At 49.0% G+C, this 5202-nt stretch overlaps 1 pseudogene; it reads right to left on the bottom strand.

The window, feature by feature from the left end:
* Positions 1-396: 396 nt before the first annotated feature.
* Positions 397-1677, bottom strand: LOC103237175 (C-terminal-binding protein 2 pseudogene; annotated as a pseudogene).
* Positions 1678-5202: the final 3525 nt, after the last annotated feature.

Genomic DNA, 5202 nt, shown 5'->3' on the forward strand with positions numbered 1-5202 from the left:
TGAGGATTTCCTCTTAATATTTTTTATTTTTTATTTTGATATTTGAACTCCTGATGCAACATTCTAGAGCTGGGTGTTCAGGACCTGCTCTACCCAAGGGACTGATAAAGGAAAACGCTCTACTTATTCTTTGTGATTTGATGCATAGATGAAAAACTTAACACACAATAACAGAAGTTGATCGTTAATAAATCACATCCGCATCTTTCAGTGCTTCTGTAATCAGAAGACATCTTCAGCTTTCTAGCTCTTGCAGTTTTAACACTGCAACATCAATGATGCATATGTCCAGAATCAGTTAAAAAGACCATCAGATTCTTTTTCTCTTAGTTCATCTATGTTTCACTGTCTCTTGGTCCCATATGCATCTGAATGATTACTTTTCAGCATTGTTTGCTATTCCTCCTTGGGGTGCTCTCGATTGTCCCCGTGTTTTGTGGGCTGGTTGGGAGAGGGCGCTTGGGAAGGATGTGCCACTGTTGGGAGGTTGTGAATCACTGGGATGCCTCCAGGGATGATCCCTTCCATGGCTGCAGGAAATCCGCCTGGAGCCACACTCAGGATGCCTGGCGGATATCTGTATGTGGCACCATTTAGCTCAGGATGAATTGTTTGCTGGTCTACTGACCAAGGAGCTGATGTGACAAAGAATTCCTTGTTCACACAGTTTCTTAAGCTTTCCGGGATGCGAACTTTGATGGCTTGGTGGATCTCAGTGGCAGCCGCCTCCCTCATCTCCAGCGACGCCTGCTCGTTATACCAGGCAGTGTGAGAAATGCAGATGAGATTTGGGGCATCTTTCAATGGACCCTGAACAAAGTTGTCCTTCGTATCCTGCCCTCCTTGAGGGTCTGTGCTAAGGCTTTCTCGCCCACCAGGCCACCACGGGCTGCGTTCACAAGGAATGCTCCCTGCCTCATCTGCTTTATAGTAAAGTCGTTGATGAGGTGGTGGTTATGTTCATTGAGATTGTAGTGCAAGGAGACACAGTCACTCTGACACAGCAATTCCTGCAGGGTGTAGACCCTCTGAATGCCCAGGGACCATTCTATCTCATCCTGCAAGTAGGGGTCATAAAATATGACTCTGAATCCAAAGGCCTTGGCTTGAACTGCAACCGCCTGCCCCGTGCGACCAAAGCTCATGAGACCCACAGCGTCTACCCACGGATGCGGACCACTCCTGAGGCCACGTCGTGGATCTGCTCCATGCTTTGAACTCACGTGCCTTCCCGCAGTGCCTGGCACACCCACGTGCTCCTCCGGTACAGATTGAGGATGTGGCAGACGGTGGAGTCGGCCTTCTCTTCCACGGCTCCGGAAGGGATGTTGCACACAGCAATTCCAAGCTCGCAGCAGTCTTGATGTCCACATTGTCTTTGCCACTGCCTATCCGCACAATGACTCTCAGGGCCTTGAACTTTTCCAGGTCCTCCCTGGTGAGGGTGACGGTGTGGTACATCATGGTGCCCACAGCTTCATTTAAAACTGTCTTGTGGATTTCCTTTGAGGACTGCGCCTCACAGAAGGCCATGGTGGCCAGGTTCTTAGGCCGCGGTGCAGTCTCCACCATACAGCAGCACCACCAGGGGTGGGAGTGCCGGGGTCCATTCATGATACCTTCACAAATTCTGTCCAATTGCTATCTCTTGACTTTGTGCTTATCCACAAGGGCCATTCTTTATGGAACTTTGCAATTATTAGATCAAAAGGCAAAGCAGTCCTCTGAGAACTTATGGGAGCTCGCAGGAGTCTGAGTGCATGATACCACTATGAATCCATTCGCTTGCAACGCAGTCTGCATCGCGCAGTCAGTCAACGAATCTCACCACTACCCCAGGTCTGGAGTGCCGTAGTCCACAATACCAGGGGGTAGAGGCAGCTCCGGCCCGGGGGAGCCAGGTTCCTGCCCCTGCTCTGAGCCTGGGAAGCGAGCTGGGGGCCCACCCAGGGTGTCTGTGTGGTCTTGAGGCTCCTCCCCTGCTGGGGGCCCCACGGACCAGAGAGGTGCTGGGCACCCGCTGGCGTGAAGCGGCATCTGGCTGGACCTGCCACTCCAGTCCGAGCTGGCCCGCTCAGCCCATTTCTTTAAGAAAACTACTCCATTCTATGTGACCACAGATGATACATTAGGACAAAAACTGCTCTGTGAAGAGAGAATAAGAAAAGAACTCTAAGAAGAAGTATGGTAGCAAAGGAAATCAGATAACTAGGTGGCATAATTAACAAAGGACTTTGATATGGTTTGGCTGTGTCCCCACCTAAATCTCAACTTGAACTGTAGTTCCCATAATCCCCACGTGTGGTGGGAGGGACCCAGTGGGAGGTAATTTAATCATGGGGATGGTTACCCTCCATGCTGTTCCCCCTGATAGGAGTTCTCATGAGATCGGAGGGTTTTATTGTGGGGCTTTGACGCGTTTTGCTCAGCACTTCTCCCTCCTGCTGCCATGTGAAGAAGAACATGTTTGCTACCCCTTCCACCATGATTGTAAGTTTCCTGAGGCCTCTCCAGCCATGCTGAACTGTGAGTCAACTAAATCTCTTTTCTTTATGAGTTACCTAGTCTTGGATATTTCCTCATAGCAGTGTGAGAATGGACTAATACAGATTTTTATAATAGAGATCTTTGTAGGCTAAGAAGGCAGTCTAGTGAAATGGAAGAGCTAGGAGTTGCAAAGATGACTAGTAATGAGACAGGAGGAGCAAATTCTTAGCGGGGCTCTAACTTCAAACAGGAAGAAGGTTTCAAATGCAGTAATGATGCTGGGGAATAATCTGGGGACTGGATGGAAAAATATCATGAAATCAGAAAATGAGCTCCAATGACTGGATAGATGGGGAAAATGAAAGCTGGGTCACTGTATAGGATATTGGAATATCAGGAGTCTGAGATCTCAGGGTCAGAGCAGCCCTGAAGGATGACAAGGTCCAGGTGTGGCCTCACCTCTGGCTGGCTGAAGTGCTAAGGTGATCTGAGAACTGTAAGCTGATAAGATATCAGCCTGGATGTGGAAAGGTGAGAGCAAGGCAGAGTGTGGGGATGGACCTCATGAGTGATCTGATGTGCACAGTCTGGAGGAAGGTTGGGGTTGGAAGGAATCCTGTGGGCTGACAGACAACACAGAGGAATGAAGGTGGGTGGATGGGACATCAGAGGATGAACTGGTTTTATGAGGAGGACATGCTGGTAGAGGGACCTGGAAGTAGCTATAGGAAGCCAAGTAGTACCCTAATCTTTCTAACCTTCTGCACTGGGGCAAAGGGTGACCTCTGTTAGTGAGCTTTGTGTGCAAATGAACTCAATGAGGAACTAAATGAAAAACACTTAGTGCAGTGCCAGTCCCATAGTTGGCACTCAGTGAATGTCAGCTCGGATGGTTGTTAAAGAAAGGGATCAGTGGAAGGACTAAAAGATGGACTGATAGGGGTGACAGAGAGAGGGGCAGGTCTGCAGGTGATGAGGGGACAGGAAGGAGCAGCACCAGAAGTAGCGTCTTCCATCACAGGACTAATGAAGGCTTCTCTCCTCCCTTCCCTCCCCTCCCCTTCCTTCCCCTTCCCTTCCTACGAGCTTTATCAAGACGTAATGCACATACCATATAATTCACCCATTGAAACTGTACAACTCACTGGTTTTTAGTGTATTAACACAATTGTGCAACCATCACTACAATTGATTATAAAACATCATCACCTCAAAAAAAACCCCTCCCAACAATCCTCCTGTATCCTTCAGCCATCCCCCCCAATCCTAGGAAACCACAAACCTACTTTCTGTCTCTTTATTTTGGACATTTCACATAAATGGAATCCAAATGCACGATAAGTAAAATTAATTTCTTTCTTTCTTTCTTTCTTTCTTTCTTTCTTTCTTTCTTTCTTTCTTTCTTTCTCTCTCTCTCTCTTTCTTTCCTCTTTCTCTCTTTCTCTTTTCTTTCTTTCTTTCTTCTTTTTTTTTGAGTCTCGCTTTGTCACCCAAGCTGGAGTGCAGTGGCGCCATCTCAGCTTGCTGCAAAATCCACCTCCCAGGTTCACGCCATTCTCTTGCCTCAGTCTCCCAAGTAGCTGGAAGTACAGGTGCCCGCCACCAGGTCTGGCTATTTTTTTGTATTTTTAGTAGAGATGGAGTTTCACCGTGTTAGCCAGGATTGTCTCGATCTCCTGACCTCGTGATCCGCCCACCTCGGCCTCCCAAAGTGCTGGGATTACAGGCGTGAGCCACGGCACTCGGCCTCTTTTTTTTTTTTTTTGAGACAGAGTTCACTCTTGTTGCCCAGGCTGGAGTGCAATGGCGCAATCTCGGCTCACCGCAACTTCCACCTCCTGGGTTCAAGCGATTCTCCTGCCTCAGCCTCCCAAGAAGCTGGGATTACAGGCATGCACCACCATGCCTGGCTAATTTTGTATTTTGAGTAGATACAGGGCTTCTCCATGTTGGTCAGGCTGGTCTCAAACTCCCGACCTCAGGTGATCCGCCTGCCTCAGCCTCCCGAAGTGCTGGGATTACAGGCATGAGCAACCACACCTGGTGCAAATTTTCTTTTAAATCACTTTTTAACTGGAAAACTACTTCAATGCAAAGGAATGAAGCACTAATGGTGCACTCTCAGGCACTAGCAACAGGGATGTACATTGGGAATGGCAAGAAGGGGACAGGATTTGGAGACTCAAATGTTGCTTCCTCTCTGCATAAACTATCCTGCTTGTTTTTCCTCTTGAAATGTGCTTAGAAGGGAAAATGTCAAAAGTCAACCAGCCACAGAATCCAGGAGAAGGCCAATGAGTCACTGCAGTGGCTGAGGCCTTGCTGAGCATTGCACAAAGGCAAGGCTGGGGAATCTCTGCCCTTGGGGCTTCCCTCTTGAGGGGGAGACCACTATGTGAAGGCATGTGGGTGGGGGAAGAGACCCAACAGTGCTGATGGGAAGCTGGCAGCTGGGGTGGAGAGATCGTGATGGTGGAGCCACAGCACCTTATTATTATTAAGGGAAAGGATCAGAGGGAGGGACAGAAAACTAGGCAAGGGACTGCACAGAGGTCATCCCGAGGCCCTGACCTGTCCTTTAGTCTCCCCAGCCCCTCCATGGGACACAGTAACCTGTCCAGGGAGGGCTCAGGGCCCACCTGTGTTTCTCAAAGAGTGGGCGTAGAACGAGCAGCTCCTGAGATGACGCTGGGTGACTCACCCCATGACAGCCCC

This window comes from Chlorocebus sabaeus, chromosome 1, assembly GCF_047675955.1.
Source record: "Chlorocebus sabaeus isolate Y175 chromosome 1, mChlSab1.0.hap1, whole genome shotgun sequence".
Taxonomy (NCBI): Eukaryota; Metazoa; Chordata; class Mammalia; order Primates; family Cercopithecidae; genus Chlorocebus; species Chlorocebus sabaeus.